The sequence below is a fragment of the Dendroctonus ponderosae genome, unplaced genomic scaffold (assembly GCF_020466585.1).
Source record: "Dendroctonus ponderosae isolate FM_Combo_2020 unplaced genomic scaffold, Dpon_F_20191213v2 Dpon_F_20191213_1, whole genome shotgun sequence".
NCBI classification, from domain to species: Eukaryota; Metazoa; Arthropoda; class Insecta; order Coleoptera; family Curculionidae; genus Dendroctonus; species Dendroctonus ponderosae.
The window spans coordinates 40,215,552-40,225,472 of record NW_026017110.1 but is presented as its reverse complement, the minus strand read 5'-3'; the positions used below and the strand labels follow the sequence as shown (position 1 = coordinate 40,225,472).

General features: G+C 38.9%; 1 protein-coding gene and 1 long non-coding RNA gene across 4 annotated transcripts in view; one reads left to right on the top strand and one right to left on the bottom strand.

Annotated features, from left to right (window-relative positions):
• LOC125503537 overlaps window positions 1–7,751 on the top strand; it is an 8,032-nt gene extending 281 nt beyond the window's left edge. Inside the window, exons 1-2 of one of the 2 annotated variants that reach the window (XR_007280961.1) lie at window positions 99–616; window positions 7,567–7,751. This is a non-coding gene — a long non-coding RNA (uncharacterized LOC125503537). Of the gene's footprint in view, window positions 1–98; window positions 617–7,566 lie in introns of those variants that run through there. The other variant, XR_007280960.1, reaches the window with a different exon arrangement.
• LOC109537800 (corticotropin-releasing factor-binding protein) overlaps window positions 1–9,921 on the bottom strand; it is an 89,945-nt gene that overhangs the window by 25,388 nt on the left and 54,636 nt on the right. The gene's annotated exons all lie outside the window — the stretch shown is intronic.

The window sequence follows — 9,921 nt, the reverse complement described above, 5'->3', positions numbered from 1 at the left end:
AGGGGTCTGCAGATCGCTTTGTATATTTTTGTCGCGGTATTTGTACTAATTCCTTTGTCCTTGTATGTTAGTGATCGAAAGTGTTTTGTTCTTTTTCTCATTTCTGTTCTGATGTTTCGTGTGTGTTTAGTGAATTTGAGTTTGTGGTCGATTGTGATTCCAAGGTACCTTACGTCGTTTTTTATTTTTCCATTACCATTTATAAAACCATGTTATTGTGGTGTTTGCTAGTGTTTGGAGTCTTTCAGTCGCTTTTTCGGTAGTTTTGTCGTATACAATAAGTGCCGTGTCGTCAGCGTATTGTAATATGTATGCCGTTCTGTCAATTTGATTTTTGTCTGGTAAGTTGTAATTGTATATGTCAGGGCAGTATATACTGTAGAGAAAGGGTGAGAGCGGGGATAGTTGGGGGAGGCCTTGTTCAGGGAAAAAAAAAGGAGAGTGTGTTATCAATTCGTACTTGTAGTTGTCTGTTTTCTAATAAGTTCTTTATGGTGTGTAGTAGATATGGTGGTGTGTGGAGTTTGTATAGTTTGTATAGTAAGCCCCTAGGCCAGACACTATCAAAAGCCATGTTGATGTCCATGAGTAGAGATGCATACTTTCCGTCAGTTAGGTGAGTTGTTTGTATGTTGTTGGTCAAAATAAATAACGGATGAATAGTTGAGTGATATTGTGTAAAGCCAAATTGGTAGGTTGGTATATGTGTTCCGATCAGTTCTTCAAGTCTCTGTTTTAGTATGTGTTCGAAAACTTTGCTCAGCACCGGGAGTAATGTAATAGGTCTGTAGTTTTCCATTTGTGTGCCGTCTCGTCCATTTTTAGGTATAGGAATTATTACACCACTTTTCCATGTTTCGGAATTTGGTTATTTATGATGCAGTTGTTCATTTCAGAAGGGATGAGTTTGTGGGTTTCTTGGGTTAAGCTTTTCAGGAGTTTTGCCTTTATTTTGTCCTTTCCCGGAGCTGTGTTTTTGATATGTGATGGGGTTTTATCGTATTCTGTGTCTGTCATTAGTTTGTAAGTATAGTTTGATGAGTTGTTGAAGTAGTTCAAGTACCAGTCATTGATCATTTTCCAGTTGTCACTGTCGAACTTAGGGTTTGTCGATTTGCTGAAGGCCTTTTGATAGTGTCTGGCAAATGCGTCAGATTTCTCTTTGCCTGTGTAACGTTCTATTCCGTTTTCGTCAATTGTGTGAGTAGTGTTAGTTTTCTTGTATTGTGCTAATTTCTTGATTTTTTGCCAATATGTTTTGCCCTTGTCTTTTTCTATTTCCTTACATGTTTCTAACCATTTGTCTTGTCGGTATTGTTGAATCAGAGTTTTAAGGTTCCTGTTGAGTAGGTTCAGTGTCATTTTTAGGTCGTTATTTTGGGTGTAAGTATATAGTCTGTAAAGTTCTCTCTTATGTTTTATGAGTCTCAGTATGAATTTGGGTAGGGTGTCTCGGTAGAAAACATTTTCAATTTCAGGGGTGAATTTTCTTATCGCTAGTGAAAGTTGCTGTTGTATGGTTTCAATTGAGATGGTCTGTACTTGCGATTGTATGTAGTTATGTATGTGTTGTTTCACTTTGTCTATGTCCGTCTTAGTTAAGTTTAGCTTTTTCTCTTGATTCGGTGTACTGAGGGTAGGTTGCGTTAGTGTTAAGTCTCAACTAAAAGTTATTGCCATGTGATCTGATCCCAGTTCATTTGTCAGTTGGATATTGTTAATATAGTTGGTTAAGTTGGCTGTGTGAAGCAATATGTCTGGTGTAGTGTCGTCGTTTTCAGGCATTATAAAAGTTGGTGGGGTTTCTCGTCTGCTAAAATCTGAGTTTTCAAGGAATGTTTTTACCTGTTTTGTTTTTCGCTGATTAAGATTAAAGTCTCCAACTACGATGACGTGTTTATATAGGTTAACTTTATTGAAAATGGTCTGTTCAATGCCCGAAAAAAGATGTACGTACACAAGGAAGAGATGCTCTGATGTACGGAATTGTTAAATGTAGGCATTCATTCAAGGGATTGTTTAGGGCTGGGGGATTAGCTTTACCGATTTTTATGTTTGGTTTAAAAAGAACCGCCTCACCTCCGCGTGCATTATTCACCACACTACCATGCCTACACAAAAACTGCCAATCTCTTTGTGAATGAGTCTGGTCCGTCTTAGTCTTTGTCTCAACAAGCAAACATCCGTCAACATCATTGCGCTCTAAGTAGTTATATAAAAGATGTTTTTTACTGTTGAACCCGTTGATGTTGGCATATATCAGCCTAAGAGACATTTTCAATATTTGTAACTGTTTGTCTAGTTTGGTCTTTAGGATCAGTGGGTGAAGTGCCGTCGGGTCGGGTCAGATCAAACATAAGAATGTACATGTGCGAGCCAAAAAATAGTACTGTTGTATCGATCTGAAAGTCCTCCACAAATATTTTCTTTAATTTTTTAAGAAGTTAGTCTCTGTTTCTGTTGTTTGTCTTGTTTAAATCGTGTTTGTATTTGTTTATAATAAAGTCGTGCGTCGTGATGGGTGTGTGAATTATATTGTTCGTTATGTTCTTTGGTAATTCGTTGGATGTCTTGTTGGTCTATTTAATTTTCACGTTTGGAATACTTTCTAATCGTGCCGTTGGTCTTTTCGGGCACTTCATACTCCAAGCCGCATGTTCGTCCGAGCCACAAGACACACACCTCGCTGGTAGTGGCGACTTGCAATGTGTCGTTGAATGGGCACTTGCTGCATTTTGGAATTGCTTTGCAGTCCTCTGTCCTATGCTCGAATTGGTTGCACTTAGCACACGGAGATGGGATGGGTGTAGGTGGCTTGCTTTCGATAACCAGAAAGACTCGACCCAGAAAATGCAGCATTTTCTCAGCCATCTTTCGTATATTGTCAGGTCCGACGTGATGAGTCTCATCATTAAAGTTGGCTTGTTTAGTTTCCTGGAGATGATACGTTTGCAGTAACGTACTCCCAGACCCAGAGTCTGAAACTGCTGGGCAAACATGTCGTCCGTTATTTCCAGATCTACCCCCGTAACTACCGCTGAATATGACGGAAGGTAGAAGCTTTTGTTTGTGTGTGATGGTCCTGCTGGTGTGTTGTTTTGAAGGTTTTGAAAGTGTTGAAAAGGTGTTGTTTTGAAGTTTAAATTGTGAAATTACATTGTTGTCGACTAATTGTTGTAGTGATAACGTGGCAGTTTCCGGATTGTTGGTTTTGAGTAAAAAGTTGTGTTCCTGTTTTATAATGATGTCTTTGTTTACTTTGCTTAGCTCCTCCCATAACATCGCAAGCTGCACCCGGGTAGTAGACAAGGCTGCATTTATTATGTAGCTGTGAGAAAACTATGGAAAAGCATAGTTGGACCGTTTTGTATTTATGTTGCGTGTGTTGCTGTTTGTTGTTTGAGCGTTTTGCCATAAGTTGAGTATAGGCGGTTGGTAATTTGCAGAAGTTTGCCATTTTCCACGTTAGTCCCTCGTGCCAGACTTTGTCGAACGCCTTTTCGATGTCCAGGAGAATGACCCCCGTGGAGGCTTTTTCCCGGAAACCCCGTTTGGCGTCTTCCACAAGTCTGGCCACTTGCATTTCGGCGCAATTATTTCTCATGAAACCGAATTGTTTGTTGGGAATTCCGCTGTGATCTGTTAGTTTTTCCAGGAGTCCTTCTTTGAAGAAATTTTCTGTGATTTTGGCGAAAGTGGGGAGAAGGCTAATTGGTCGCCAATTTTGGGCGTTTTATTTTTGCCGGGTTTTGAAATCAGTATCACTGCCGCCGTTTTCCAGCTTTTCGGGAATTTTCTGAAGGCAAAGGCACTGTTGATGATGGTTAGGAGCAGCAGCAAGATTGTTTCCGGGAGCATTTTCATCATCCTGTTGGGGATTCTGTCAATGCCTGGAGCTGTTTTGGATTTTAGTGTCTTTATTTTGTCTTTCAGTTTGTCTTTCAGCGTAACGGGGGGGATTTTTTCGTCTAGTTCCGTTAGTGGTTTGGATTTGATGTGACGTCCGTGTTTTTCAACCTGTTCCTCAAAGTCCAGGTTGTCGCCCATTGAGTAGTTAACCCTGAACTGGTTTTCCAGCGAGGCGGCGAAAGGTTCCGCTTTTTCCTTGTCGGTGTAGACCAGTCCGTTCTTGCCGTGAATGGGGGGAAAGTTAGTATTGTTGTTACATTTCCCTTGAAATTTTTTGGCTAATTTCCAAACCGAAATATCACCGGGCTCTAGTTTGCCAGCGATTATTTTTTATTTCCGCAACTTGTTTTTTAATGTTATTTGTTAATTTATTGGCTTGCGAGTTGAGATAGGTGTCTGAGTTTTGTTGTGCTAGTCGCTTAAGGCGATTTCGCAGTTTAGTTTGGTTTTTTATTTGTATTGGCAGGCCGAAAGGGTTATTATTGGTATTTGCTTTTATTGCGGTTGATTTGTTCATAGCCTCGGTGATTTTTTCCGTGAGGGCGTTCATAAGGGAGTTCAGTTCGTGAGTGTTTGTTATTTGGAAGTTTGGGAATGTAATTTCGTTGAGGTAGTGTGATAGGGCATCCCAGTCCATGTATGTTAATGGTTGTAGTGGGTTGTGTATGTAGTGTTGGTTTAGTAGTATTTTTATAGGGTTGTGGTCTGAACCAAGGGAGTCTGAGTTTGAAATTACCAGATCAAGAGCGAGATTTTTTGACACCGCGATGTCTAGGATGTCTGGCGTTAGATGGTGGAAATGGGTGGGTTCCTCTGGGGCATGGATTTGAAGGTCTAGTTTCGTAGCGTAATTTAGCAGTTTTTTGCTTTCTGGATTGGATTGTTTACAACCCCATGCCGTGTTTTTACTGTTGAGGTCCCCAGCGAGGAGGGTGGGATGTTTGGAATTGAATAGTGTTTTATAGTCCTCCGGTGTGGTGATTTTATTGGGCGGTTTGTATGAGGAAATTATTTGGATTTTGGTGCTGTTCATATGCAGGAGTATGGCTATGGTTTCAATGCTGGAGTTGAAAGGGGGGATTTGGGTGTGGCCTAGTGATTGTTTTATAACAATTGCGGTGCCTCGACCTTGGGAGGTTCTGTCTGTACGGTAGGTGTGATAGTTATTGAAGTGAAGGGATGTTTGTGGGACAAGGAAGGTTTCCTGGATGAGAGCGATGTCTACATCGTTTTCATGTATGCCTCAAATTCGTACTTTTTGGGGTACAAAGGTGAGGCATTCCATGATACGATCTGGCCACCTAGGGGATTAATGCTGTGCTTCAGCATAGCATTTTGAGGACTGGGTTTTGGGATATCTTGGTCGCGATCTCTTCGTCAGAGAGTAGCAGGAGTTGCAGGATTTGGGGTTGAGAGGGGGTTGAGAGGGGGTCTTGGATTGAGGGGACTTTTGGCTGTGGGGGATTGGGTTACGGTTTTAGTTGTTGGGGTTGGGATTTTTTGTTTTATTTGAATTGTGGGCTTTGAGGGGTTCGGTGGGGCGGTAGAGGCCGTCGCAGTTAACGCTTTTTGTGCAAACGAGGTGCCCGGTTACACTTTGTTGTTGAATAGCGTTTGTTTCTTTTTTGCCTCGGTTTGCAGCTTGAAATTGGGGTTCTTGGGACAGGGGAAATAGCTCGCTGGGTGAGGCCCTCCGCAGTTACAACATTTTGCCGGAGTTTCCCGGGGTTTTTGGCATTCCCTGTAGAAATGAGGCTCCGCGCATCTGTGGCAGATGGGCTTTGCGCCGCAGTTTGTTAGTGAGTGCCCGAATTTCTGGCAATTTTTGCACTGGGGGACGTGTTTTAGGATAAAGGTGATGGAATTCCTTTGAACTGAATTTGGCTTCTGTTTGGGGTAATAGTACTTTTGCCATATTGGAAACTTTTTTGTAGTTTCCCAGCCGCTAAAAGTGGGTTTGGGTTGGGTGGAAACCTAAACTTTTGATTTCTTCCTCAATGTCTTGAATGTCCATCTTGGCGTCCAGACCCTTTATAATGAACGCTCGTTTTTTGTCTTCATTCAGAGTGAATGTGTGATATTCGATTTTATTTTCGTTGAGTAGTTTTGTGATTTTCCTATGCTCGTCGGTTGTTTTCGGAGCAGAGGAGATTCCCGAGAGTTGTTTTTTGGGGTTTTCAATTTTAATGTTGTTTTTGTTTAGTATTTTTTGAATTTTGACCCAGTCGGCTGGGTTCCTGATGTTAATTGGAACCGTGCCGGGTCTGGGACTTGTGATTTGAGTTTGAGTTTGAGTTTTGTTTAGGTTTCCTGGATTTTCGGAGTTTGTTGATTGATTTTTTGCCTCTTCCGCTTTAAGGTGTTTTTGAAGGATTTTGTTTGCGGTTTTGGGGAGATTCCAGGCTGGGGTGTTCATTGTGTAAAGGGGGGGAACCGATCGACTTCCATGGCTTCGGGTGCCGAAGTGGTTTGGGGTTTGGGGGCTTTTTGGAGAATTTAAGAATTCCGCGGGAGTGCTTTGGGTTATTAGCTTGCCTACTTTGCTCATTAGCTCATTTATTCTTTTGTTGGCTAATTCCAGCTGCTGGAGAAGTTTAGCGTTTGTTTTTTTAAGTTTTGAATTTTCGTGTTCAATTGTTAATTTTGCACGTTGCGAGTAAGGTGAAGCCTTGATTTTATACAGGGTTGTAGAGGCAGAGGCACTTACCTTGAACTTCGGGAGCTCTGAATTTGCCGGATGTCTAATATTGCTGTCACTGAAGTGGGGTGGCTCAGGGCTTGGGGCTCGCGAGTCCGCCATTTTGATCTCGTTTACCTCGTCTGCGGCCACACGAGGCTTTGTTTTTGCATTTTTGCCGGATTTGACGTAGGAGCACGGAAGTTTTGCCAAGATATTGTTAAATTATGAATTTTATCGATCTCGCTTGATTGCGAGCACTTTCGTTCACTCACGTATTCACGCTGCACTTTTCAGTTAGGCCGAAGCTTAACGATATGCTTGTTACTTCTGGGGTGGTTGGGTTGAAGTTTTTGGACCTTCCCCTTTTTTTGATTTGGGTTGTTGAAAACCATCGGATTCCGATAATCTTTCCGATCCCGAATCCTGCGAATATATAGAACTCATGGTCGGTCTCCAACGCCTGGGGCTCTCAAGGTTGTATATGTTTACACAAATTATTTAAATTCTTGCAGTTGCTATTTCACTATCCTGATATAGGCGAAAAAGTCACCGTACACGTCCGCTCGCTACGGTGTAGTGACACGGAATCGAAAAAAAAATTTTTGTTCAATAGTTAGAGTTTAAACAAAAGTAAATTTCGATGCCACAGAAGCAATATCTGCATTTCAAATATCACATTAAAAAATTTAATGGGTGAAATGTTTAATGGGAAAAAAATTTAATGGGAAAAAAATTTAATGGGTGATAAACAGGAGCGCTTTTGAAATACAGCCGATTTAATGAATCAACCAATTAGTAATTATCATTTAGTCAGTCTCATTTAGTGGGATTTTAACTAACTTACTTAGCCAAATGCCCACCACTGACTTCAATAAATTTCTATAAAAATTTGTTTACTTTTTTCTGACTCAAAATAAAATACTTTCTTGGTTCCTTGTAGAATTTACACTGAATTGAGTAAGTATATTTCTTTATAGGCCATATCGCCAGCAGCCCCAAATATCAATATCTAAGGGATTAAGATCAGAGCTAAGCGATGGTTAACCGGCTGCCTGGAAAATGTTAATTCGTAAATATTGAACCGGTAACGTATATTAAGGCAGTGCGCTAGCATGCCTTATATCTAGTGGAACCTCTAAATCAATAAACATTTTGTTACAAGCGTGATTGTTTCTCAAGTATGGACACTACGTCGCTATAAAGGTGGTCATATCGGCAAACGGTAGCTTATCAAGCTGATCAACGTAGTAGCGTGATTGGCTATTTTTTTCATTTAAAGCTTTTCAATAGTTTAACATAGCAGGCAAGTCAATAGTCAACCAATTCTGAACATAGGGCAAAGTGATATGAATGCAGTTTTTTATTATGAAGAAATTTTAGTATTACACTTTTATTTCCCCTTGTGGCAAATAGCAGGCATCTACTCTCTCGTTCTATCTATTTGTAGATTTTCGGCTAACAGCAATAAGATTCCCATAGAACACCTATCAATTGAAGATTTTTTCCTAGATCATCTATCATTTCTGTTTCGATATGGCAGTTTCTAGCAAAAACTATGAATGCTACAAGATTTAGCAAGGAGTACAAAATTGTAAAAAGATGATTAGGGCATCAACCAAAAAAAATTAGTTCATTTCCTCCTCCAAATAAAAAGTTCTGGTAGTTTTTGTATCACGACACTCAAGAATTCACTACTTGTCCAAAACAGATGAACTCGATTGTTTCATCAAAATATGAGTGTTACATAAGAACAAATTCACAGCGAGTTTCACTAAAATACATCGTACAATTCTCCCCATATTTCAGAAAAGATAATTTTTTTGAAGAACTTGACGAACTGACATTTGTTCTTAATAAAAGGTAGGTCAGATCGTCTTCTTTTGATGCAAAGAATATCGCAGTATCCTTTTGATCATGTGCTTACGGGACACCCTGTATAAGTCGATATTTGAATTTCGCCAACCAGAAACGTTGAGAAATTATCGAATAAATTTGAAGTTCAAATAAGTGGAAATTGAATTATTTTACTAAGATTTGTTTAAGTAAGTCCTATAATTATTAATTACTGACCACCCTATCGCAAATGGAATGTAATGTTTTTCTCTGATTATTGTCATTCGATTCCACATCTATTACAAGTTTTTGACTATATTTTGCGAGATTTATACGTCTGGACATAAATCATACATGTTCCTAATATTCACACTTTTATAAGCCCTACTTTATGGATCGTTCGTTGCAAGTCTAACGTTTGCGTGAGTGTGCCCGTAATCCTCTGGTTTTGAACTCGTATTCTATGTATATTCTACTAGTCACAAAAGAATAATCCTTTCTTGTTTAGTAAAATAAAATTTTTAAACATACATATTTTTAATTCGAATTCTGTCGGGAAAATGCGTTTATTTATACGACTTTATAAAAATTGAAAATTCAGCGAAGCAATACATTGGAGACTGCATGAAACGTTTTAATCGAGCTTTCATAGAAAATAATGTTACTGACGGAAGATGTCAATTCGAAATTGAATGGAAACAAAAATAGAAATTGTAACTACTTGCTTTCTAGGTCCAGGGGTTTCTATTTGCAATATCTATGAATACATATTAGCAATAAATTTATGGGCAAGTTGGATGTTGTCTTAGGTATATTAACACTATTTTGGAACTTTATATATGCTTAAAGTAGGATTGCCATGAAAAATATCGTAGGTGGGTGTACAGGGAGAGTCAGTTTACGACATCAGAATTTTACCGGTCCATCGAAAATCTCATTTCAGGATAAAAATATCGTACAAACGTTTATTGAAAACGCCTTCGTTTTTGAGATACACGGTGGCAAAGTTAATGTATTATTTTCATTTTTTTAAATAATTGATGCAAATCTTAAAACACTGAAATAAAATGTTTTATTCTAGAACCCATCGCAATACCACATTCAATCATGTCATGTTCACGCCAAATATACAGATCGTTCCACATGGCACTAATATAAAATTTTTAAATAATAATAATTTATTTATGTCTTTACGTATCAATCTGATTTTTAAATTAAATCATTTTCCGTGCATAAATACATAAGAAATGTATTATTGTTTAAAGTGGCTAACTGTAAAAGTTTTCGAGATTTTTTTTATTATTTAAATTAAAAATTAATCGCACCAAAGCAGGAAGATTTAGTTAAACAATTTCAGATTTCTAAAGTAAATTTTCAATGACTCGATTTTTCTGTGATAAGTAAAGCTCGGATTTAAAGGCAAGAAAATTTGAAGAAAAAGGCGCCTATATAGGCAAGGATTTTTTTTAAAAAAGGCAGACATATTGTGATATAGGCAG